Source organism: Haliaeetus albicilla, chromosome 17 (genome assembly GCF_947461875.1).
Source record: "Haliaeetus albicilla chromosome 17, bHalAlb1.1, whole genome shotgun sequence".
Taxonomy (NCBI): Eukaryota; Metazoa; Chordata; class Aves; order Accipitriformes; family Accipitridae; genus Haliaeetus; species Haliaeetus albicilla.
Genome location: NC_091499.1, coordinates 24,668,826 through 24,695,913, shown reverse-complemented (window position 1 = coordinate 24,695,913; position 27,088 = coordinate 24,668,826). Strand labels below are relative to the sequence as shown.

Here is a 27,088-nt window from a genome sequence, read left to right as displayed (position 1 = left end):
ACTTGTCCCAGCGTAAATGCTTTTCACTCCCCAACTTGTGAGTACTTGAACTTGGAATCCTGAGGTGGCTCTTCTGCAGTGTTTTATCCATGGGTTCATATAAGTCAGGTGAAATAAAACATCGTCCTGACCACTGTTTTGCAAAACCTACCCATTTAAAATCAGGTATGAGGGAATGGATGGCCAGTCTGCTAAATCGAGGGACAGAATTAAGACTTCAGTCATTTGATAAGCACAAGTTTCAACAGCACTTACTGTTACAAAAAGATGGTGTTGGGATGTGCAATACTTTCATCTCACAGATGTAACCGAGTTCAACCAAAGCCCATCAAGGACTCTTATCAGATGAAGTCTGAAGAGATACTTACTTGAAGGAGGTCGGAGAAATATTTAAACTTCTATCATGGTCCATGTAATTTTCTTGAGAAACTTTTGTTTCTACTCATCAAGGATATGAAGTCTATCTATAAAATATACTGTGTTCTACAGCTTCTTCCCTTCCATTCAAAAAGGCTGGTTCTCATTTTAATACAAAGCAGAATTAAACTGCAATCTCAGCTTAGCATTAATGGGGACAGCAAATATAGCATCGTAAGATAGAGTACCTATAACATACATAACTTATCTGTACAGAACAAACGCAGAGCAGTTACATCTTTAGCAAACCAGACTCAATATAAAAAGGATTTACTTGCATGCAAGAACATTTGCAGTCTCTATGCAGTTCTACTTTGAATAGATTTAACATTTAACTAGTTCAACCACATTAATCCTTGAGCTCCAGACTCCTGGAAAAGTATTTATCATTTTTCATTTAGAACTAAAAATGACATTTGCAGCAACAAAAGGTGGAATTTCAAAGAAATGTATGCAAATTTTAAAACATCACTATCTAAATAAATATGAAAACCTCCCAACTTTCTCAAAAAAGTAAGACTCATAGCAAAGCTACACTTCTCTCATTTATATCAGAATGAGTTTTAAGCTTTAAAAGCCAGAACTTGGTGCAGCTTTTTCTTAGATAGGAAAGCCCATCATTTTTGAAGTGTCCCAATTGCAAAGGCTAAATTGCAGCAGTAATGATGAAATACTCCAGTCAGAAGGAGCTTTAGATTGAAAATTTAAATGAGAAATCAACTCAGTGCAGTTACTGATAATGCAAGTTAATTAAGAGCTTTTTTGAACATTTGTCCTATTTCTTCACTGTGATTTCCAGGTTCGCTAAAGAGTTTCCTATTGTGCTGCACACCACGCTCCAGGCTACAGCAATAGCTGCTCTTTATGCAACTCCTTTATTTGGTCCTTTGAATTTTAAAGTTTATCTTGAGATAAAGGCGTAGAGAAATGGATTAAAGGAAGGTGTGTTTTACTGCCATTATGCTTGCTTTCCTAATGGAGATGGGCAGATGGGTGTTGGTATGGCTAAATTCATCTCCAGTTGTCTCCCATTCCTTTCCGCTATTTACTGCCCTCTCCCCTCTGCTGCAGACCACAGCCTTCCAAACCCCCCCAAATGCAAAACCCTCTCCCTCCAGATGTTAATCCAAGAAAGGAAAAGACCATGAAGCAATTGAGAACAAAGACAAGAGCCCTAAGCCTGTACCTCCCTCACCCCAAGCTAGTTAAAAAGACGCAGAAGTGTTTTGACATTTTACCATGTGTACACACGGACCAGCAGGCAGAGAGGTTGCCATCTTTTCTTATTCTGAGTAACTCCTATGTGAATCGTCATGGCACCTGGCCTGCAGTTCTGGTTTGGCAAAGTATAACTTGCTCTTCACCTTGATGTAACTTTGTCTCTCTCACAGAGGGAGACTCACACAACAGCTCCACCATCACTGTGGCTGGCAAAATTTCCTTGGAAGCCAAAGCATCCTCTCTGCTTCAGACAGATGTGACAGATAACTCTGCCTTCTACAACACGGTCTGATTCTTCAAAAATAGCTCATGCATTGGTTTGCAAAACCGAGTCTTAAAGTGTGTCTCCTATCAGCTTCATCAGATCCCCCCACAATACACTGCAGCCCCAGTAAGTCCAGGTCTTCTCCCATTCCCTGGAGAGCTGCAGGAGAAAGGAGGCTGTCTCCTGCTCCCCATGTGGAGAATCTCCATCCCTCTCCAGCAGGTAGCACTCCACCTGCCTGTCACTACCTCCCTCCAACAACTTGTCTTGAAAAGCCATAGCAGCTTGAATGAGTCTCATCTGACTACTGGGCCTGAACCCAGATATTCCTTCACTGCCCAAATCTCTTCCCTCACACTTTACCCAAAGCACCTTTCTTTTTTCCTTTTTTTTTTTTTTTTACTCTCCCAGGCAGACCTCAGAAAAATCCCATGTACAGCAACTTTCGCTCTCTGTACTACATTCAATTTGCATCTCCCAGATAAAAATTCTCATCTTTTCTCCCACCAGTTGAAATTTCTGCTGCCAACTCTCCTAGCCCTCTTAATCAAGCATGTTTATCAAGGTACTTGCAAGTATTCACTCCGCAAACGTACGTGCTTGGTAAAGCAAAGGTACACGTAGGAATAAGTTGCTGAACAGAATTACAACTTGAATGAAATATTAACCTCCCTCCTGCTTCTCTCTCCTCAGTTCAACCCCTCTCCAAGGGCTTGTGTCCTCCTTCTGCCTGCAGCCACCTCCATGCCTCTTTTTCTAAGCCGTTGTGTCCTCAGCTTGGTTCAGCCTTTCCATATGTCAGCATCTTCACCTCTCTCTCACCAGCCTCATGCTCAGACTAGGATAATGCAAAAACCATTTTCCCACTCTTTAATGGCAACCCAGGTAAAACAAAAAGTTCTGCCCTGCCACACCCCAAGCAGGCACATTCTGAAATATCAAAATACGTACTACTACATTTAATTATAACACAACCAAACAGCTTTCTGGTCAATGAACTTACGGCATCTCTGGTGGTTTTGTTAAAAATTGGCTTCAGTCCACTCTCTTCTCTATTACACAGTACTGCGGGTTTTATGCTTGCTTCAAGGGTATGTTTTTTGCTTCAGCTTCAACATTTCTGCCTTCTGCAGACTCTTTCCTGTCCTGGCTGTATTTTCTGTCTCCACCACCTCCTCCCTAGAACCTTTTCTCAACCTTTATTAAAAAAACCCACCCATATTCTCTTCCTCACCTCACCCATGCTCAGACAGACGCCCACTGAAACTCCCAGGCTTGCTTGCGATCCGCCTGCTGCCCACTCTGCTTGAGAGCACTTCCAGGCAGCTCTGCTCCCCCAGGCTCCCTGTAACACACACTGCGGGGGGGAAGCAAGCCCACCTGGACACCGCTGCCCTTTCTCCTTTACCTTCGAAGAGCAGCACTCCACCAGAGTTATATTTCCTTTGAGAAAAGGGCTGGCTGCAGCTATGCTTTCCCAGACAGGATCAGTCCACCCCAAGTAGAGAAACAGGTTTTATTTCCAAGCAAATAAACAACCTCCACTGAGGATGGGAGGAAAGCAGCACAGAAAAGGAAATATTGCACACATACCATTTCTGGTAAATCTTTGTCAGTGGATCTTAATTTCTTCGCTCCATGTAAAGCCCACCCTACCAATCCACTTCAATGTTATTTTGTTTGCAAGAAACAGCATCTTCTTCCTCAGCACTGATTTCCTGACTTTGGCAGACTCGTAGAGGGTTCAAAGTCCCTTTACTGTCCACTTCCTTAGCAAGCATGAAGCTTTCCACTTAACCACTTCAGCTTTCTGTGAGCTCTAAAGATCAGGAGATATACTACTAAAATGCAATTTGCTTGCAAGTAGGCACAGAAAAGATAAAGTGGAATACAAACCTGCAAGTAATGGTTATTTCAAGGCTCATGGCTGGTGCTAAGATCCCTCATTTTGTGGATAAATACTATTTTTTCTTCAAAGATTGAACAGCACAAGCAACATCTCCCCAGACTGTTCCACTAATCTCATTTTCTCCCTGAACACAAAGTCAATCAATGTGGTTTTCGCTCTGGTTCACTCCCTGACCTCTCCAACAGAGCAGCGGTCAGACACTCCAACTAGCCTGGGTTGCAGTGATTTTTGGGAGTGGAAACAGTACATTGCTATCACAGGCCAGTGGATTGGTCGGTGAGAGGGCAAGGAGAAACATATACTGATAAATTGAAATCCCTTTTTTAAATCCTTTTTATCCTTAAAAGTGTTTGGATATCATACAGAGCTGGCATTTCCTTCTTGTAGGCTTCAGCGGAGTTTTGCAAGCAAGATTTTCATTGTACTGAGACACAGCAAGATTGAAGTGTGGGCTTCATTGAGCTCCACAGGTAGAATGAAAGTGGTCTTAATAAAACAACAGATGGCAGAAAATTTCAGTTATCAAAGAAGTGAAACCCTCAATACTGTGGGCATCTATCATCTTTTCACAGCGTTTTTGTGGCATGGATGCTTTGGTCACACAATAGTACAATATGTACTATTGTAATCTTGCTTAAAAGCATCTTTCCTGGACTCTGAGTCAAGTGGACTAGAGCTGTATTTCATACTTTTTTTTTTATTGAATAATTTTTTCTTCACATGCTGTTTTAACAGATGAGTGCCTCCAAAATGAATTGCAAAATGAGTACATCTTCACAAACACACACTACTGCAGTGAACCAGCACAAAACCAGCACACTAACAATCTTAAATAAAAACAAACACAAAGACAGAATAAGACCAAAGGACTGGACAGTCCGTTTGGGAAACGCTCCCTGCAGCTGGAGCGAGAGAAGCTCCACGCAGCACTAACATCTGCACAAGCTGGAGGGAGAATTTATTTCCCCCTCTCCCCAGAAAGAAACAGAGAAAGAGGGAGAAGAGGAAATGGCAGACGGCAGATAATCTCTATTTTACACCGACAGACAAAATGACAATGGAAAAGACCACTGTCCTCTGGAGACCGCAGGAAACGAGTCACAGGATGTGCCCCTTCCAATTCAGTAAGTTAAGTGGACGCTCCGGCTGCTTGAGTTCTGAAATACAGATGGATTTTTCTTAAAGTTGCAACCACAAGCAGCATCACATTTTGCTGACCCTCTTACTATTTGTATGTTAAGAATATGAATGTATTCTTAAATAAATATACGTATATTTCAGTCTAGAAGCAATGATACAAAACCTGTTTGATATACATATAGCACTCATGACCTGGTTTACTTTATTTCATTAAGCCCAAAGAAGAAAACCTCTCACAGACATATCTGACCTGTTTTTTTTTTTCTTTTTAAAGAAGAAAAAACAAAATTGCAAATCCAAATTCCACCAAAAGGCTTTCATGTAACCTTTTCTCAGAGCACAGTATAAATGTTTACCCACCTCTCAAAATGTCATCAATGTTGTGTGGGGGACACACAGTATGGGCACTGAACCAGCTTTTATTAATACAATAATGTTAATGGCATGGGAAATAGTTGGGTTTTTTTTCTTTAGACTCCTTAAAGTGTTTAATCAAGTGTCCAAATACTTCTGACCAAGGGCTTTTCAGGTTTTTCAGTGGAATTTTTTGCTTTTTTATTATAATTCATAAGCAGCTTATACAAGCACACCAGGGATTATATGAATCAAATGCTATTTTGTGACTTTAAAAATATTTTTGCTTCAAATAAAAATCAATTGCCAAGCAAGATCTCCTCTCCCCTGACTTCCACTCACAATCCTTTCCCCTTTCCTTCTAAAAAACAAGGTGGTAGTAACAAATAAAGGAAAAAAATTACTTTCCCCCCTGTAAATAAAATAACTTTTCAAAACTCTATCTGATAATTTATCAAGTCTGTCATGCTTAATTTAAAAAGTCATTATAACACTGAAAACCAGAATTTTTTTAAAAAAACAAAGAACTTAACTTTTCCTTTTTATTCATATTTATAAAATTTTTCTGACTGCCACATTGCCAGCTTTTCAATGACTGCCTTTAAGCCTTATATTTCTTTGCACTCTGTCAGTACAAACAACGAAAAAATTTCAATGCACATTTAGCAAAGGATTCATCTACAAACACCTCATTTAGCAAGTGAAAGTCATATGTGGTTTCTTCCTTGCATGTCTTCTGTGCATCCTATAATATTCCTTACCAGCACAAGTGCATTTCATAGTATCCTATCACCCCCATTACAAGCATTCCAGAGATTTATATATTTCCCTGAAGTCTCTTGCTGAGAGTCAGAAAAGGATGACGATGACTTGATGAGTTTGTGCTTTGACACACAGGGGGGCCTCCAAACAGTTTTGAAAAAGTGTTTTACCCACTTATTTTTAAACAGAAGATAGACTAGGTTATAAAATTAAGAGAAATTAACCTGAGAGCATTAACTCTCAAATGAGATGAGGAAAGTGAGATCATAGGACTGGAGCTCTTCACAGAAATTCATGAAAAGGGGTGGTGATGGTTAATTAAGATTGTGCTGATAAGTGCCAAAAGTCAAGTTCTCAATTTCCCCTACACCTTTCAAGTATAATTAGGTTTAAAATAAAACAGAGTAACAGTGCTGACAGACACAGGATCGCTTGTTTATGTTCTGACTCTGCTTTGTGTTACCTGCAAAGGACAGTAAAGTTTAATACATATCCATTAAAGAGTTGCTTTGCATTCTTCAACTGAAGAGCTCTTAGCATGGTACAGACCAGACTCCTAACTACTGATGTTCAAAAAAAAAAAAAAAAAAAAAAAGAAAAAAGGACACTTTGGTCACCCAAAGCCACATGGTATGAGCCAGAAAGTTAGAAAAATAGAAGTCTTGAGTCATAAGATGCTGCAGGGTGCCAGGCTTCCTCCCAAGGTAAGACACGCTGTCTCTAACCCACTCAGGAAGCCGACCTGTGGCTCAGACCATTTCCCCCCCACGCGTACAGCACCGTCCCACTTGCAGGAACAGAGAGATGAGGAGCCTGCAAACGCCTACAGTCCGAACCTCACCGAATTTCCATTCTGCATTGTGCCTTTCTGGTTTCTCGCTTGCACAAAGGCTGGTTTGTCATCTTTGCCACAAGCACTGCAGGCAACTGCGAATTAGTGCGGTTCACATGTGCTGACTTGCAACACCAGTTAGTAGCAAGACCCCTCCGGTTATCGAGTGTGCTGCCTCATACCTGAACAATATAAAGCTTCACTCCTTGGCTTTTGCTCTCCCCCACGTCACTGCAGATTCATATTCAAAGATCAGTTAGACCTATTTGCATGACAAAAGTATTAAGCTTATGAAGACATGCATGCAAATGCTAGGCTTTCCAGAGCTGTTACTGGTTGTGCCACTTGCGTTTACCTGCCTTCCTGCAACCTGCCCGTGACTTCACTGTGATGCAGTTCTTAATTACATGATCACACAGAAAGTTTTCCATAAGAGCACAGTCTCCTTCAGTGCCTAAAATGGCTGATGCTTATTCAATGTGGTCATTTAATACTTTTTTTTTCCTTTTTGACATTCACTGTCATTTCATATAATACTCTTCCCAGCCTGCTCTGAAAACACAACCAGTTCACTCACGGGTCCCTGCACTGCTCAGCGCCTGAGCTTTCCCTCACAAAGCATGCATTTTTTTATAGCATCCTAAGACACCAGGAGTATTATGGGCACTTTAAGACAAAGAGAAGATAAATTCAAAAGTGTTCTTTATTTAGGTGCCCAGTTTGAGACAACGGAGGCCTGACTATTCAGTATACTCACAGCAATGAGTCCATTGACTTCTTTTGCAGTTGCCCATACTCAACACTTCTCCAGTCACCCCACAGTCTATTAGCATGGCTATGCAGAAAAATAAGTCACTTTTCATAACAGCGTGTGCTTAAGTGAATTCTCTTTCCCAGATGCCTAGCAGATCCTTGCCTTTTCCTTCCTACAAACTTCCCCACCTCTTTCACATGGTACCTCCCAGCTTCTGCAACAGATGAAGCTGTGATTCAGCAGGAGCCAATCTCTCCGTTACTGTCTCTGTCTGCTCCTGCGTGCACTGAAGGAAGCAGGGATCTTCTCAGCTGAACAGTCCAGGATCACATCATGCAACTAAAACCCAAACGGTAACACACATACACTAACGCTGCAAGCACTTACGCATCCTTGACTTAACAAAAAAAATAAAAAATCATGGAAATGTTCTTTGAAATGAGGCTATTTTAAGACTTAAAGGCAAGCTAACCTTTCCTATCCCCTGAGAAATTTTCATCACATGAGTGCCTGTGATTAATCGGCAGGCTGATGCACAGTCTCTCCTTTTTAAGCTCAGGGAGAAACTGGAAACTTCATGCTGCTTCTACGTCTGTGCTAACTAGAATTGAGCGGGAGAGCAGGGGGGTACACAACTTCATTTATCAACAGATTTCATGGGTTGTTGCTACCAGCAGAAGGGAAGAACCCAAGCCCTCAAATCCTCAGTTCAGCTACCTCCAGATCAGACAAGTCAGACTCTGGAATCCATGACTTCTTCCTTGACCTGCTTGAAAGTCTTTTCCCTGCCATGGCCTATGCAGAGAGGCTAGAGAAATTGGTCAAGCTGATTAAAAAGGAGAGAGAATGGGAAGGGAGTACACAAGCAGCCTTGAAAATGGATGGAGAAGGCTTTTACAAAGAGGCAAACTTTGCACAAAGTGACAGTGTATTTCACCAGCATAAGTAATGCAGGCAGGAATAACAGACAGGCTTTCAGGACCTGTGCCCTTTCAGTCTTCTGCTTCTCCACGTACACTGAAGATAATAGAGATGCTCTGTACGAATACTGATGTCAGCTGCATATTAGAACCTCTCCAATGACCGAAGTGTAGAAAAGAGCAGTTGGGCATGTTGGAGACACTCCTTCCTTGAATCCTCTGGGATTCATTAATGAGCTGTATTCACCGTGTCCAAACTTTTACCGTTAGGGCAGGAATGATTTAAGATCCCTTCCCATCCTAAGTTTCTACAATGCACAACTTTGTGCCACACTCTGAAGCTGTCCTCAGAAAAGCAAGATTCATAAAACCTTACCTTGCACCCGCCCGCCCTTATTTCAACATGCCTGTGTGCTTTGTGGTTTAAGACCTAGCCTGAGTCAAGGCTGATTTAAATACATACATGTTATGGCAGTACTGCATACAGACACTGCAGAAAGCCAAGTTAGATACTTGGTAGAGATTATGGGCAGACACTCCTCCCACTTAGCACCCATTACTGAACACTGCTGATGTACACGCTCTGACAGCAGCCAGAAACCTTTGGGCACATGTTTGTATCCAAGCTGACAATAAAAGACTATTCTTTGCCCTACCAGTACTTCGGAAAAACACTTTTCCTTACAGAAGCAGTAGGTTATTAGCATAGAAGTATTGGCAATACTTTAGGAGCAACTTATCTCCAAACACTTCACTCTCCTTTATGAGGAATGTAGCAAGTCTCTCTCAAAAAGCAGCAGAGCTATTGCAACTGCAAGCTCCTCACTCTCTGAAGTGGCTGTGAAATGATCTGTTCTGGACATGTATTAGCAGCCCGCACAAATATACAACACAGGGAAGATAATAAAAACAAATTACTATGTACATGATATTTTCCTTCTAGACACTTCTGCATAGCAGTTTAGGTGAAGACGACTAGGAAGAAAAGAAGGGGTTGTGCTGGAAGCGAGTAACCACAGCTAAACCTACTGGAGTTTAGGGTGCCGTCCTCTCAGTGGTGAGGGTAGATGTCCACACCATAAGTGCCAGCAGCTCAGCCAGCCTACAGCTGTCAGGATGCCTTTGCTCTAAAATGTCAGCCCAGGTACTCTAGAAACAGCAGTGTGGACAGATACGCACACACCCCTTACCCTTTTCACCAAGGGCAGAGCCAACACCCCAGTCTGAGCAAGCTGCCCAGGCGTGAGCAGCCTGTGATGGGCAGACACATCCCCTCTGCTCTCTCACAGGCTCCTGTACTTAACAGGAGGGTAAAATCAACGCAAACCATGCCTCAGTGTAACTATAAGGGTCTGACCCAGAGCTCTGTACAGAAGAGCGCTACTTAATCGTGCCTATGAGGGTGGCAGCCTCTGGCAGAAGGGCAAGCCCCAGACCAATAACACATTTTAAAAAAAAAAAAAAAAAAAAAGCACTGCCAAATCTTGAATATATAGAGCCCTCACATGGGCAGATAAATCCCTTTCACTCTTATCAGCGTAACAAAAGAAAATATCAAATTAAGCCAAGGTGGGACAATTTGTCCTGACTTACTCAATGAGAACTAATGCAGGATACTTACCCACAAAAAATTGAAAAGAGTAAGAGATGATTAACAAAACTGACAAATTATCTGATGTTTTAACAGGAACTCCCCAAAACCACCAAGTTTCTCACCCCCCCAAAATTGCAGCAATAGGTTTCTTCCTCTCCCCCCACTCCTCTTTACTTCTTTTTCTCTAGAAGATGCATTTATCTTGAAGTCCAGTAAAAGCAGAAGTGCAGAAAAAAGCAGTGTGATGACTGGTATCTTTGCTGCTGTTGAAGATGCAGAATGAATATGAAGGGTCAGAGCCACTCTAAGTGAAAAGGGCTGGCCCTAGTCAAAACTGCTAGATTAAAATGCAGAGATAGAGACCTCAGCCTAGAAACAGAACAAAAAGTTTTGTCTGCTCCCCTTTCTTCTCTTTTCAGTCCCAAATTTCTCTTATACCAAATGGTTCCATAATTGTCACTGAAATCAGACCAGCAAGACCTTAAAGTGACCAGGCAGACAGTTCCTGGAATGGAGAGCAAGAGATAAAAATGAAACTTCACTTTTAGGATGTTAAAAATTCCTAGGAAGAAGAAATTGAAAATTAGTTTTACATATGCTGCATATTACCCATGTGAATTTAAATATAGTAAGGCATTATTTCTGGTTACACACAAGTCAACCATTTTTCTGACAGACTTCAGGAAGAACATTACTCAGATGCAGATGTCACTAAAATGCTGCAACTGACTGGTAGAGCAAGTCTGGGAGATTGCTGGGTATGCCTAGAAGGCAAACCGGCTATCAGGTTTTAAAATCCTCTACTGAGCATTACAAGTTCAAGTGGCTTGGGTTACTTTTGCTCTATAAAAGTCTGATAAGTAAGCCTACTGACAAAGATTCTGCATTTTTTAAAAAAATTGTCACTTCAGGTATCAAGCGGCTACATTTCTGAACTTCCTAGAAAAAAGGGTCACTGAATTTAAATGCCAAGTTGTAATCACCGGGCCAATGAATCTTTGTTTCCTACTGATGCATGCTCCTGTTCACTCCTTTACTTCCTAGTCCCTTGGATCTTTGAGCCTTCCCTTCCACTTACCCTTTTCTTCCATGTCTCCTGGTGCCCTAAGGAGATGAGAGAAGAGCTACGGCTAGTCGACCAAAACATACATGCTGACTCAGTTTGGCAGCACTTAGTTGTCTGACATCCATAAGCAATGAGTTTGACTGTCCCTCCAGGAGGGTTAAAAGCATGGTATCTCCTCTGCATACCTGCCTCTCCTGAAGAAAATTGCTCATGAAGATAATTCACAGCCATCTTCAAATTTACTCCAAGAGATAAAAAGGCTCCAAGTTTTGGGGACAAGTGAAAGAACTGTGTAAGGTATATGCCTACAGGAAATCCAGAATATACAAAATCCATGCTTTTAACATTTATTTCTTTTCTATATTAAAAAACACACTATACTCTTTAATACTTTTTAAATTTTGCAATATACAGTCAACTGTATTGTGTGGTCTCTCACACTACAGCAAGAGGGATGGGAGACTGCAGGTACAGTTTCAGGAAGCCATAAAAGTGGCATAAATCTTCAAGTATTCATTATGTAGGCCTGAAGAATTTATTCTACTTTATATTATTAGGCTTAGTTTGTTTGATAAATATTCTTCCTAAAGAAAGCTAATTTGTACATAGAGAAAAAAAGAAATGGTATTAAAAAACTGAAGCAAAGAAATCCAACCCACAGGTGCCAACAAGGAACTTAAAATTTATTTTGGGAATTCTGGCAACTCACCATAAATGAACTCTCACAGGAATACCAAAATTAGGTTAGCAGTTTCTTGTTAACATCAGGTAAAGGAAAAAAAAAAAAAAAAAAAAAAAGAAGAAGAACTGCTGCCCAGAAGGTTTATGCTGTTTTTTCAGGGCTCAGCCACTGCTGACTAGTAAAAATCATCATCCAGGTCTTTCTCCCCTTGGGTCAAAAAGGGGTCAGGTTCATTCTTTAACATGTTCTCCTGCTCCCCCAAAAGCCAACCCCCAAACCCAAAGAAAAAACTGTTTAAAAACAGTTATCTACATATACAGGCAATGACATGTACTATACCTCTAGTCCAAGCATGTGGCATGTACTCAGGCTTAAGTGCACCAGCAAATGTAATTTCCAAAATTCAAGTTTAGAGATTAAGTTATGAGACCCTCCCTACCCCTCTTTGTTTTGTTTTAATACATTGTATCCCTTGCTTTGCCTCTTCAGCAAATGTGATAATTGGTTTTAAGTTGCTAAAAAGTAATTCTTGACAAGATTGACACTTGGAAATTCCTACAACAAAGAACCAGAGGGAATAAGGAGACACCTTAAACCAGCGGTCAACACCTGATGTACTTAGGGTCAAAAACTAAGGAGCCGCTTTTCAAGCGGTAAGCCACCACAAGCTTGTCAGAGAATAAAGTCACAAGAGGATGGAAAATGGAAACAAAAAAAATCTGACTCACATCTATAACATGAAAGGACCATTTCTGACATTTTTGGTTAATACACATATTGCACACAAGCAGCGGGTGTGCTTGAACAGCCCAAGGTCAGCTATCTGGGAAGGAATCCGCATCTTCATGAGGGTATGGTATTTGGCTGGGGAGGGGAATTGGTGGGCTTGTCTGTTTGGGCAGCACTGCTAATGCTTTAACTACTGCAAAACAGAGGAAAGAAAGTGGTTTTAAATTACTTATTCCCCCTAAATAGCACACTGGGATGGCCTCAAGGGCCTCATACTGAGCAACGCCACACTCCTTTTACAGAGGCCTTTGCGTCTTTAATTTTTTTTTTTCCAGAGAGATTAAAAATTATATACAAAGAAGTCACTGTATTGCTTGGAAACATCTGCCAACATTAACAGAAGAAGAAAACTGAGAACATTTTTAGGATCAGCCTCTATTACACCCATCTATGTACCAGCAGTTTCAAAACAGCACATATTAGCCACAAATCAACTGTACCAACTAGCCTTCCAGACAGCGCAATCAAAATACATATATTAAAAATACCTGAGTCAAACTGGTGGAACCAATCTTCAACATGATTTGATTTAATGATCAACATGATCTTAGATTTAATTAGAAGGTGTTAACAAGCACACACACACATTGATTCCATAAAAGGACAGCAACCTTTGAGATCTTCAGTGGCAGCTCCCACCAGTCTAGGTTAGATCTCAGTGGCCTCATGAACCCATGTAACATCTCCAGCTCCAAACTCCAGCCCCTTCTTCCTCTCCTCCAAAACCACTGCAATATTTAAATATTTTGGGTTGATAACACTTGCTTCCAGTCCTACCACCACCCAAACTTTACTCAAATGAGTGGTCAGGGAGAGGATGCAGCAGACCAAAGGTGCTGGCATTGTCTGGAGTAGGTACTGATCTCCTGCGCTCAGTTCTGTTGCCTCATCCCCCAGAGTTTCTACCAAAATAACATACCTTACACTCTTTGGAGAAGGACCCCTTTTGTGACTTCTCTAGTTTGCTAACAATAACCTAAGTTGTCTTGCATAACCGGTTTAAACAAATATTAAGTACAAGCTGATATACATCCCCCTCATCTTCCCACTGAAACTATTTTACTCAAGCTGCCACCAAACACCAGAAAGCTGGTGAGCTTTTCACACGACTTAAAGAAAAACTGGAAGAAAAATGCAAAATGCTTTAAGGTCTCACCATCTCCCCCACAAGAGCTTATATATGGCACCAAGCGACCCTAGTGTCTGACTAAAATAAAAGCAAATAAATAAAAACACGCAGCCTTCCGAGATGGTCAACCTCACCTGAGCAGCCTTGGTGAGAGCTGTTCTCCAGCACTGCCAATAGAGCCTGGGGAAGGTCTGTGTGCCAAAGGGTCCGGGGGGAGCATTTATTACTGTCAACAGGCAAAACTCCACATTTCTCCACATACTATAGAGATCAGTTTAGTAGTAAGCCTCCGCTTTGGTATAGCTCTTGCACACCATCCTTCTGCCACACAACGATGCCTGCGTAACCTGAACGAGATGTGTAACCCAAGGTTCGTTTCCGTACCAGGAGGGGCTTCTTACCTCTGAGTCCCAATCAACTCAACCTACAATGACAACTGTACAGAGTGAAAATATACAACTAATTCTCTGGGGTAGGGCAAAAAATAATCCATCTTTTTATTTTTTAATCGCCGTGAATATAAGCAGTTCTGCAGCATTATGATCAGAGCATTGTGAACACCCATTAGTTCAAGGATAAACAGCTCATTTGTGTTGGGAGATGAGAGGATTTGCAGGGAAGGCAAGGAAGGTGAGCAACAGAGAAGACTGAAGTAAGTAAGCATGAAGACAGGATTGCTGTAAGCAGGGTTGTGGGAACAAAATAGGTGAAAGAGGGACCTCTAAAAGAGCCTCTGGCAGTCACAGCCAGGGCCACACAGCTAGAACAAATACCCAAAGAAAAATCACAGGAGGAAAACAGTGGTGGCAACAGCCAGCGTAGGAAGAGAGACTTTGAAGAAGTTCCCTGGTGGGGACAAATACTGAAGGGAGAGGGGAAGGGGGGAAAAAAAAAAACCCCAAAACCAAAAAAACAACAACAAAAAACCAACCCTGACAATTCCCCTCCCTTGTCCACCTTCCCAGCTCAAACTTCTCTACCACTGCTTCCTTTTAGACCCACTGGGCTTTTAAGGTTTCTTTCTTCTTTGCTTGTACTAAGATCCCCAGAAGGTCCTCGAGGCACAGTGACTGTTCAGCCCAGCCTCCTCCCTCACCGAGTCAGTCACTATTCACTCCACACCCCAGACACTTACTTCGCCACAGCTTTTTGGGAAAAAATTTCCTAAACTAAATACTAACATCTTACACATTAAAGCAGACATATGCACGTGGAAGATTTACACCTTCAGCTCCTCTCCCACACTGGGGCATGAGGATGTCTGAGCTAGGTGATGTGAGCCACACACTCCTCGAAGCAGCAGCGACTGCAGGACAAGTCCCACGTGCATGGGCTTGGCGGTGGTTGTGGATTTCTCTTGTATTCCAAATGTTCTGATTTTTTTTTCAGGCAAACATTGATTTAAGTACTTAAGCCATTAATCACAACATTTTCATTTTGTGTGTGCTTGAAAAAAATACATAAAATAATAAAGATCAAATAGTGAGGAAGATTAAACCTTTAAAAAGCAGAGACTATAGCTAGTCACATGTACTTCAGTCACCTATAATAGCACAACTCGCAATGACAGAATCTCAGAAATCTAGCGGAGAAGAAACACCTTCTGGGTATAAAATCTTAAGCACATGTTACTGTCCCACAGCTTCCGTAAGGCTCATCTGGGTGGAATGCCTGTTATTTCAATCCTCATGTTTGCTACCAAACATTAACTTTAAAGTGGGTAACTTAGCTAATAGCTAAAGTACCGCCAGGAAAACAAACATAATACACACAATGCATCTCTTTGCATATGCTGTTTACTATGCATTTTCTTCACTGTTTTACCAAAATAATCACTGTGATACAATCTTACTGCTTCAGGTTATATAGCTATATGCAGCGTGAAAGCCTGGTGCAAAAATTCACTGCAGGGAAATGGAAACCTTTGCAGTTTTGTGTATGCAAACACTGGTTTGGTCATCTGCTTCATGTAATTGAAGCAAAGGGTCATCTCTCTTCCAGCTCTTTTTGAGGCGACAGAGAAGCCTACAAGTACTCCCCTGCAAGGGAGAGTTTCCACCACTCCAGCTCCAGGGAAGTGAAGACAACTGACAGCAACTGAAGATCTGGCGCCAAATAAGCAATTTAATTAGCAGGCAGGTGGAGGGAAATAATTATTTCTCTCTATGCAACATTTGTGAGACCACATCTGGAGTACTTGGTCTGGTTTTGGGAGTCCTGGGAAAAGAAAGGTTGACATGCTGGAGTGAACCCAGTGGATAGCCACCAAGATGCTGCAGCACTTGACGTATGAAGGAGAAATTGAGAGAGCTGGGTTTGTCCAATCCGTCTTGGGAGATAACTCAAAACCTGACTGGACGAGGCCCTGGCTTTGAAGTTAGACCCAGCTTTGAGTTTAGCCCTGTTCTGTGCAGGGAGATGATTTCCAGAGGTCCCTTCAAACCTAGATTCTTCTGTTTAAATTTTAAAAGGAAGAAGAGGTCATCTCAGAGAAGGGCTATTAAAAAGTAGTTTAAAAGAAGAACTATTAAAAAGTACCTTTAGATGAGAAGTCTGCTAGCTCCAGGGAGAGCTCAGTTACAGAAAATTTTTTACAATATGATGGGGGGAAGCAAAAAAAATATTGTAGGTAATCATTCCTTCAAACAAAACTAGGGTTCCCCCCCAGGTTTAAAGTGTGATGTGAAAGAGTCCAAAGCTACATACTTGTCACTATATACACAGGTTTAGCAAGTTCCCATACCAACAATCATAAAGTAAATCTACATGATGCGGTTTGACTGCCATTTTCAAGATATTTTCTCAGAAATTATACCTCACAGTGGCAACATATTGCTGATTACGAAAGAAATTCTTACTATCGCAGTTTGGGGTGACTACATTATTGGCAAACACAGATCTTATTTCCCTTGCAGAGTTGATCATAACCGCATTCTCTTAAGATCTGCAATATTTCACTTCTGGAAGAGAGTGACAGCACTAAGAAATCCACAGAAATGTATTTACACTTCAAAATTAAGTTTGAGACAGCAAGCCCTCTAAACCAGTTTACTTTGAAAAGATCTCACTCATCAAGAGGTACTCTCCCACTCTCATGGTGACATAATTTGAACAGCGATTGCATACTTCTTTAAAAAAAAGAAGATTGAAAATAAACGCTGCATACAATTGCAGCACCATGTCATTTTAAAGCTTGTGGGTAGCTGTTATAGATGGAGCTCCTGAGGAACATAATCACTCTCCTTCAGCGGGGCAGATAATGTTGAAAAAAAAAAAAAAAACCCAAACAAAACCAAATCAAAACAAAACAAAAACAATCCAAAATATTTAAGTTTTGTAGCAATTTTTCAAAAAGCTAGTTTGAGTAGGCTTTGGTGCTGTTAAAATGAACATTCGTCTAGTTAATCCATTCTTTCAGGTCATCACTCTCATGTGTCTTCTTTTTTGTGTCAAAAAGTAAAGCACAGCCTCTACAGCACCACACAATGCTGCACAGATACACTCACAACAACCAGGAACACATCACGGTGGTTCTGGAAGCGGTGCAGGCACATTAGCACGATGCTCCTCCCGGGCTGCTGGGGCTATCCTGACTCTCACACATGAGCTTTTCTGTCCACCTCGGTGCAGTGCCATGCAGATGTACCCCATCTGAGGCCTGCTCTACCCAAGGAAGTAAAACCAAAGCAATGCTTTTTTGACCCACTGTCCACATTCAGGTCCAGATTATTCTCAGCACAGTCCTGCTGTGCCACATTAGCTCTAGAAGGATGACAACTATCTTTTATAAGACACAAACTTACGTGACAGATTGTGGAGGAGTTGACCACAAAAGTAAAATTTGGCTGACTTGTTAAACACCTACAGCTATACAGTCAGCTACATAAAGCAGAACTAACTCTTTTGCATGGGAGGAAACAAAAAAACCCCAAACAACGTAACCTTACAACAGTTCAAATTAAGACTTGCTGAAAACAGAGCAAGAGCACAGACAAGGTCACCTTACCCTTAAAGAAGTCACTGAATCACTCCGATGCCAGAGGAAGCATACAATTTTTAAAAAAGCTTATAAATGAAAGAAGTTTTTTAACCTTTTACAGGACTGGCAGCAAATTGTTCTGAATGTCAAGTCATCAAGTAGTGCAAACCGATGCCCTGTCCTGCCTGCAATGACTGAGGAGAAGGAAAAGGGACACAGTCTTCCCTGTGCACTTTGTCCGCAGACCTATTTGTTCCTTTTTGGCAGCCCCACTTGAACATTAGGACAAGGAGTTCTACAGTTTTTAAGCACGTCAGTAATGCTGCCCTAAGCAAGACAGACAGTTAATGCCCATCTTCTACCTCCCCCAATGCACGCAAGGTCATTTTTGACCTTCAGATGTAAAGGGATGTTTCTTCTACAAGGTCACATCGTTTAGCAGCTCTCTTCTCAGCCAAACTTTTGTGTTTGTTACATTTCCTACAAAAGGGAAATTCCTACAGAGGTGGTCAAAAGAACTGAAGCCAACACTATGTGTGGTTTTTTGAGAGCGTACAGCCTGTTGCACAGAGTTAAATCTGGCTCTTCAGCTTGCCAGCTTCTGTACACTGACCTTATGCCCATTGCAGGCTGATGGGCTTACAGAGTTTTTCAACAGTAATTACAGCTAATAAAATGGGTTGCATTAAACACGTGTTTGATTTTTTTTTCTTTTAAAGGTGCTTTGCCTCAGTCTTTCTGAATAGAATAGAAAAGAGATTAAAAAATAAAAATAAAATAAAAATCCAGTTGCTATTCCTCCTCACCAATCCAAAGTATGAGGTCTTATGTCCATTCAAAGACACATGGAGAACTTAATATCTGGGACAAAAGGCCTGCATATTCAGCTAAAGGCTTTAAATGAAAATTATGAATGACCCTAGATACTGTGCTATTCAAAGGATCAGCTTTAAATAGTTTTTTTTCCTTCTTGAGGAGTGAAACCAGCAAAACATTATCAATGAATTTGGAAACGGGACCTAGAATGTCTCTTGCTGAAATCACCAATTCAAATGCTGCTTGGAGTGATAACGACCAGAAATTTCATAGTCTATTGGTTATCTCGCAGCCAAATACTAGAAGGAAATTTAGGGGTTTTCAGTTACTTCCCAGGAAGGCAGACAGGCAACAGAAACGGCATTTTTGCTGGTCTTCAGACAAAAACCTTACTGGATGTGGGCTCCCCCTCTGTAATCTCATTATTCAGACCTGCCCATTTCAAAGCGTGCAAAGACGACCTGTCCGCAGAGTGGTCTAAAAACACGCAAGAGGTCATTAACCTCACCATAAAAAAAACCTCCTTCACTGTTAACTTCACCACTAAAAATAAACACTGAGTATTTACATATAGTTTAAGACAAGAAACAGTCTAATTGCCTAGTCAGACAATAGAGGTTTTCATTCCGAGTCTTAGAGATGCTTATTTTTCCTGGAAAAAATATATCATTGCTTCCTAGTGAAAGGCTGCCCACAAAGAAAAAACCCAGTCCCAAGAACAAACAAATATTCTTTCTTTATACGGTCTGAGAGCTGCTTTCTGTTACACCTGCTCTCGTCTCCCCGGCGTAAAGGCAGCTGGCTGTAGGATGCAACCATTGCCATCTTCCAAACAGGGGTTTCAGCTGGTCTTACACTAAGTCCTAAGAAATGACCAGGTATGGGATTAAGTTGTCTCAGAAGAAGGAAAAGTACTTCTGTGGAGAAGCGATACAAATCCAGAAGTTAGAAAGTAACAGACAAGCTTCTGCTGTATTTTTTTTTTGGGGGGGACAGTTCACACAGCCCCCAGAGTCACAGGTTGTCGGTTGACGCGGAGATAGCTACAGCCCTCATTAACATAGTCGCGAAGTTTGTACAGGCTAAAAAGAGAGAGAAAAAGTCCATGAGCACTCTTGCTGTATGCCTCACCGATGGCCCAGAGCCGACACGAGCTCATTCACCAATGTCGCTGCTAATCTCAGCTCCAGCTCGGTGCCCACTGCTTTCATCTCCCAGCACGAGGCTGCGACGCAGCACGCTATCGCAGCTTCTGGCTCGGAGAACTTCTGACCTAACCGGCAACAAGTCTTCTCAGCTATTTTGGGAAAGAGCATCAACTTCAATTATAATCGCCAGAGCAATTCTGCAGTTTAAAGGTCAGGCACAAAAGGGAAAAAAATCAACATACTTGTAAAAAAAAAATTAAAATCAACAATTATCTGTACAATGGTATCAGGAGCCAAGATAGGAACTGCATGATATTCCAAAATCATGCCAGGAAAACCTTCAGAGCTGCCTCTTTTGTAAGTGGTACAGCTGCAAGTCAAAGATCAACGTTACATAAGGTGCTCTTTCACACACAGGTTGTTCTAAAACAAGGGGGGTTGGAAGGTCTTTATTAATACAATAAAATTCAAATGTATGTTAAAGTTTATTTGTTTAAGAAAACCCACAGATAAAATAATAAAAATTGTAAAGAAAAAGGATGCTAGGAACCACCAGATATGGTCATTTAGAGAACTGTCATGGAGCAGAAAAGTTTTTCTTAAAAAAACCCTGGATGGGTATTTAATATTAATCTTCAATCTCATATCCTGTTTAACTTCTCTGTATAGCTTCATATAGCAAACTGAGGCCTGACAAGATAAAAATTATCTGGCAGTAATATTTTTATCCTGGAGTCTACCAAAAAGGCTCAAGTATTTTATTCAAATCTGTTAACATGGAAAAACTGGAGCCAAGAGGAAAAGGACAATTTCAAACAAAGATACTTCACCCAAGTCAAGTCAATCATTTGAGGTTTCCTCCTTCCTTCTCCAAAAAATTGCTAAAGCAAGAGTTATTTGCAAGTTTAAGTGGTGCCAAACACTTCTCTTCTATTAAAGCAAATGTCCTCACACACACACACACGAGCAGCTTCCTCTGCCAGCTTCAAAACACTTTTGAAATTCACCACTGCAAGTGACATAGCTTTGGTGAATAAAACAACATTTTTTCAAGCATTTCTGGAAGCTTCAGTACTGATGGTACATTTTGCCTGAAACTCAAGGTCTCAATTTCAGATTAAAATAAATTGTTACAGCCCTTACACAGCCAAGGCTTTAGATGTTTATCTGTCCTTCAGAGCTCCCAGAGCTGTTGCAAGGCAGCATCGAGGGTGCGAGGAAGCTCCTCCCCAGGCCACCCCAAGAGCTTTTGCAAAGCAAAGTGTAGTATGCGAGGTAGTGCCTTTGTTCAGGGCTGGCTGCCGATAGTGCCACCAACTAAGGGGCCAGGCATTTTGGGGACAGCCCAGCAAATGCCCTCACAGCACAGGATCCGATACTATTAAAAGTAGCTCTGGCTCCTTTGAGGAACTCTGGCTGGACTGCTCCGTATTTCAGAGCACCGAGCACATCACTCAACAGCGGCTTCTCAGCATCTCTCCTTTCTGGTTGTAGCCACAGGGTACCTAAAGCAGGATGGGACAAAGAATTTCCCTAGGCTAGAAAAGGCATCCAATCATTGCTGCTTTCTAAAAAAGCCACCAACATAAAATAAAATAAATAAGCGTAGAGGGGTGACCTTCTCTGTTTCCATCAAAACATTTTCACATCACAGTTGCCTTGTATAGGTCATCTTATTAAACCATGTCTCAATGTGAAGAACATCAACTAACTTGCTCTAAGAATTTAGATTACCGGCTTAATCAAGTAGGACTTATTACTCATGGATACTCTAGGAAATGACAGTGTGGAACAAGCAACTTTCACAGGTGCAAGACTTCCCTGAATCAGGAGAAGCTGAGCTGGAAAACATGGGGTAACATCTCCCCATATCACCTTGTCACAAACAACATCAGTAGATCCATTCAAATTGGGATGCCTTTGATACAAAAAGGGAACTGCATTTTGGGAAGGAGAGCAAGTTTAAAATTCATTTGCTGTCCTTTCCCCTGTTGAAAAAGCGATTTCACTCAGGCCATCTAATTCAAATCAGTTGATACTGCCAGGCTAGGTTTTTGATGGCGTTTTCAGATGAAAAACGTCCATTCAAATTCATGGTATACAATGAGTAGAGCTGGTCAGGAAAGATCCAACAGTCACTTTCTGCAAGAAAATTTAGTTCTATCCATACCTAAAAGCTCCGTAAAACTGTTGCTGATTTTATACTTCAGTAAAAAGTCAAGATGTCAAAGGTTCTGTTTTGTTCCACACAGATGCCAACGTTTTGAGTTGAAGTCCTTGCTTTTGTAGCAAGTTAACATTCAAAACAGTCAGAAGCAAGATGAGGTGACATGTTTTGATTGACTTGAAGTAATTTTGTTTTTCAATTCCCCCAGTAAAAGTCCTGATATTGTTCAGTTTTGTTCCCATTCCAAGCGAAGGAAAGTTCCAAAAATCCTTTACAAAATGCCATTGTTTTCCTGCAGCCAGTGGTAAGGAGAACAAAGGGGTGCTTCTCCTTGGCTGCAAACTCCCATAAGGTCAGGCCTGTTTCTAGTTTCAGGGCTCAAGGACATCTCCCGCAGACAGGTTTAACTTGACCAGTCTTAAACTGCAAGGCAGCTTACCTGCCTGAAACCAAACCAATGCTTGAGCACGTTAAGAAGTGAGACTGCCCTACAGCACAGCACTAACGAGGCCCACGCGCTCCTTAAAGAGCATCGTACGCTTCTCAGATGTACTAAAACAACTTAAGCCTTTCACGTTTCATCTAGAGCTGTCATTTCTCAGTCTAGAAGTCAGGCACTAAGGGCAAAACCCATGACAGAATGAAAATGCTAGAAATCCCAATTCTTCTACACCTACACCTGCATGTTACCTATTGAAATACAAAACACAAAGCTTTTCATTTTGGTTTTTTTTTGTGGGTTTTGGGGGTTTTTTTGTTGTTGTTTTTTAATTATTACTATCTTATAGAAAGCAGGTTAGTTTTTTTAAAACTCTAAGAGCAAGCCACTGTGGTGCCAAGTGAGACACCCAGCAGGCAGGCAGATGCAGCACTGGAGTTTCACCTCCTTCTGAGGCACTTTGAACTGGGAGGCCCTGGCAGCATTTCCCCCAGCACACCGGCCACTGGGAGCACAGCTCTGAGGTGCACGACATGTTCGGCATGGCACAGCAAGCAGCTACATCCCTCACTTAGGGGGGCGAGATCCGCAGGGGTCGCAACCGGCCTGGTAGCTTGGCCTCGGGATGCTCCACACTGAAGTGTGCAAACCCTCTTGTGGGTTTTGCCCTAAGTAAATCTCTAACTCGCATGGTACAGATCTGTAGATCTTTTGTCACCAAAGGAGTCCTTAATTGCTGGATTTCAGCGAGACCGTGTGGGTGAATTAGATTTGTCAGTTCAAGTCGTGGTTTAGGAGTAATGGGTCAAAATACTTGTGAAGACACTTCTGCAGGAGCTGCAGGGGTGGGAAACGGACAGGAGTCACTGGTTTTCTCCCTCTCAAAGGAAGGTCACTTTGACAATACACACTGCCAACAGCAGACCTGCCCATAAAGCAAATTACAAAGCGCTGTCCATGACACAAACGAACACCATTATTATACATTCAAAGTAGTGCCCAAACTGAATTAAGCAGAACTTTACAGAACAAGTTTGAATCAAATATTAATGTGTGCCCCAGAGAGAAGGAGGAAGGGAAAACACATGCGTGCAACTCTTTCTCTCCCTGAAGTAAAAGCACTATAATGCAGCAAGACAGCAAAATGAAGACGCTGGTTAAATAAAAGCAATCAGGCATAAGGTGGCCAACAGCTCTAAGCCTTCCTTAACACAACTAAATATATGATGTTGTAGGTGTACCATATTACAGTGTTAAATCATCACAAAGGCACCCACCAGTTTTCACTCATCTAGCTACAATTTTATTACACTGTAAATCCTGTGCAGACCATACCATGTCCAGATTAGTATATTCAGCTTAATTCAGCTAAGCCATAGGGCCAATGGCCACAGAGGCCCTCTCCAAATCAGACTCCACCCATGCATTTTCGATGACGCTATTCAGGCATTTCACGTAAACGTGTTGTGAAATCTAGTGTAGTATCTCAAAAATAACTAGTTCCTCAGCAATGCTTTATCTCACTCAAACGAAATAGAAATTTGTCAATGGGTCCTAACTTTAAAGATACTTAAAATGAAAATGATTAATAAGCAACTTCTCCGTACCACCTTCTTCACTTCTGCCTTACATCGACTGCCATGCCCATACGCCAAAGTTGTTTATCCCTCAGTGAAGACATGTATTTATTCAACATCAAAACAATTTCCAGAGAAGCCTGTTCAGGGTTTTATACTTAACTGGTATTTCATGCCACTACATCTTCCACCAGCAGGCAACACAGAATTTCTGAAACAACATGCCTGAAGCATAAACCACAAAACACCACAGCCAGTGGCCTACCATTAGACAACTTCATATCGGAAACTCTTGTTTTTGCCAAAGATGAGCCATGCAGATGAGGCAGTAATTTGTTAGAGGTAGAGAAGAAGCAGGCTTACAGGCACCCTCTAAGAAGCATCTGAACATTTCAACAAAGTAAGGGTAATCTGCAGCCTACTACCAACAAAATACAAATTTTGAAGGAATTAATTAGGCAATCTTCCTTTCTCTTTTTCATTAAAATCACAGCTTTGTGGGGTAAAAAAGGCTCAAGAAAGAACCCTTTTTTTTTCCCCCAAGAGATTCCCTTCTTAAAATTGTTCTTAAAAAATTGTGAAAAGGCACTGATCTACTGATGTTCATGAAGTGTTACCAGTTTTCTGAGCATATACATCAAGGTGCTGAAAACTCCTGTATCAGTGGGGGGGCAGCGGAAGGTAACAACTTTTCCACTTTACTGATACTAAGTAAATGTTCAATTGTAAAAATGAACTTCTCTCCCCTCCAGTTTCTCACTGGGTCATGCAGTGGCTGCAATGGATGTACTGAAAAGTTGGAGATGTTGCCTTTCCTCCCTTCCCACTCTGGTATTTTTCTTCTGGCCTCCTTTGTTCACTTAACAGAACTTTGTTTGAAGTGTGTTTTTACTCCTTCACTGCATGACAAACCCACACAGTCAGAAGACAGGCTTATAAAAACCACAGATCTCCAGCAGGGAGCTCGACGGTGGGTGTAGTGTTGGACACAGCTCTCCATTCATCATGCACATTCTCCGGATTTCAAGTTGACAGTGTCCCTTCAGCTTACTGTTCCTCCTCATGGGAGATCAGACGAGTCAACCCTAATGAAAACACTTCCTCCACCAGCATATAAACAAACAGATCTTCACCTGCAATTGTTTTAAGCTTTGGCCACAGAATGCTACTTAAAAAGATATCGAGACCAAAAAAAAAAAAAAAAAAAAAAAAAAAGATGGGGGTGGGGGAAGAGATACTGGAAAGTGTTACAGCTGCAGGGATGGTGGAAGGAAGGATGTGGGAGTTCAGGAGGTTGTACCCAAGGAGGAAAATGACAAGGTCTCAAAGGCGTTCCCAGTCCTGTGCATGCATTTCAAAACCCCGTCTGTTCCCACTTGTTATTTAGCATTTTAAGAATCGGAGCGTATCAGAGTGATTGATGAACAACTGCAGAGGGTTGCTTTCCACTCAGCCTAGACCTTCTCCTCCAGCACCCGCTCAGCCCTGCCCTGCCCGTCACCACTGAACGGACCGAGGTATCACGGTCTTGTTCTCACAAAGTGACCCCCTTCCCACCCTGGCCCTCTCCTAGCACTCAGGCACACGCAAAATCCACACGGAGCAGAAATAAGGCGAGTTCCAGAGGAAGAAGAGACCAAACTGAGCGTTATTAAGGAGGTCAGGCGACACGTACACCGTAGCTCTGCAGACGCAGCGAAACGCTGGCACCCATGGTGTGGCGTTTGGTATCTCTCGCTAATCTAAAATGTGGCTGGAAAGGAACTGGCACCAGATCAGCGGTCTCATCTGGGGAGGAACAGAGAGGCTCTAGGGGAAAGACAAGAAACAAGCCTCCTTTCACATCCTACCACCCTTGGGCATTTTGTGCGTCCCTTCTTTCTTCCCTGAAAGAGGCCTTTGTCACAGACGCGCAAATCCTATACGATTTATTTCAGAGGGAGAGAAGGTCTTTTTTATTTATTTCCCTCTCCTCCCCCTCCCCTTTTTCGCGGTTCGGCGGCAACAAACACAGCCCTGTGCTGCGCCCCCCTCCCCACTCCCCGCCCGGCGGCCGCGGGGCTGGGGGGGGGGGAACACGGACACACACGGACACGGGCGACCCCCGGACACGCAGGGGCGCAGCCGCGGCCCCGCACAGCCGGTCCCCGGCGCTGCCCCCGGCCCTCCCCGCGCTGCAGGCCGCGGCCGGCGGAGGTGTGTGGTGGGGGGGGGGCGGGGTGTGCGTGGGGGACACCCGCAGCAGCGCGGCCGCCTCCCCTCCCCGGCAGCCCCCGCACCCCCCCACCACCGCTCGGGCGCACAAAGGAAACAAACGCGCCGCAGCATCCGTCGTCCCCCCCCCCTCCCCGGCCCCCCCTCACCTCAAGCCTTCCCGCTTCCCCCCGGGCGGTGGCGGCGGGCTCCGGCCCCTCCGTTACCTGAGGCAGCTCGGGCTCGGCTCTCGGCGCAGCGCGGGGCCGGGGCGGCGCCGCCGCACTCACATCCTCCTCCTCGCCCCGCTCCTCCGACGGCTGCCCCCGCCCGCCCGCAGCGAGGGGCGCCGCTCCCGGCGCCGCTGCCTCTCCCCGCGGGCAGACGCGCTGCGCCGAGCCCCGGTTCCGCGGCGCGGAGGCGGCGGCAGAACCGCAGCCCGGGCTGGGATGAGCTCGCACGGGCTCTCCGCGCTGCTTGCTTCGCCTCCGCTCCACCCGGGTGAGCGCGGCTCAGGGCGCTCCCCTCCCACCGGGGCTCCTGACAGATGGCGCAACCGCAGCGCCGCCGCCGCCGCCCGGCCCCGCTCGCTTGCCCGCCCGCCCGCCCGCCCGCACGGAGCCGGCAGCCGCCTCCGCCTCCGCCTCCGCCTCCTCCCCGCCCGCCGCGCCCCGCCGCGGGGGCGGCCCCAGACTGGCAGCGCCGCCGGCCTATGGCGAGGCGCGGCCGGCAGCCGCCGCCGCTCTGATTGGCGGGCGGTTGGGGAAGGCGGGGCGGACGAGGCGGCCCCTCAGAGTCCGCTGGACGCGGCTGAGGGGAGGGCCGGGGCCCCCGGGTAGCCCCCCGGGGAGCGGCAGCCGGTTCGGGCGGCTCCGCGGGAGCCCGGTGGGGTCGTGCCGGAGGCTGCGCCGGGCTGGCCGGGAAGAGGAGCCGGG

At 43.4% G+C, this 27,088-nt stretch overlaps 1 protein-coding gene across 9 annotated transcripts in view; it reads right to left on the bottom strand.

Moving 5' to 3' along the window:
• The window catches only part of FYN (FYN proto-oncogene, Src family tyrosine kinase), a 139,764-nt gene extending 113,246 nt beyond the window's left edge, over window positions 1-26,518 (bottom strand). For 4 of the 9 annotated variants that reach the window (XM_069805062.1, XM_069805070.1, XM_069805071.1 and 1 more), the window contains exon 1: window positions 26,324-26,463. The gene's annotated coding sequence lies outside the window, so the exon portion shown is untranslated. Of the gene's footprint in view, window positions 1-26,323 lie in introns of all 9 variants that reach the window. The other 5 variants (XM_069805063.1, XM_069805064.1, XM_069805068.1 and 2 more) reach the window with 2 other exon arrangements.
• Between the last annotated feature and the right edge of the window lie 570 nt (window positions 26,519-27,088).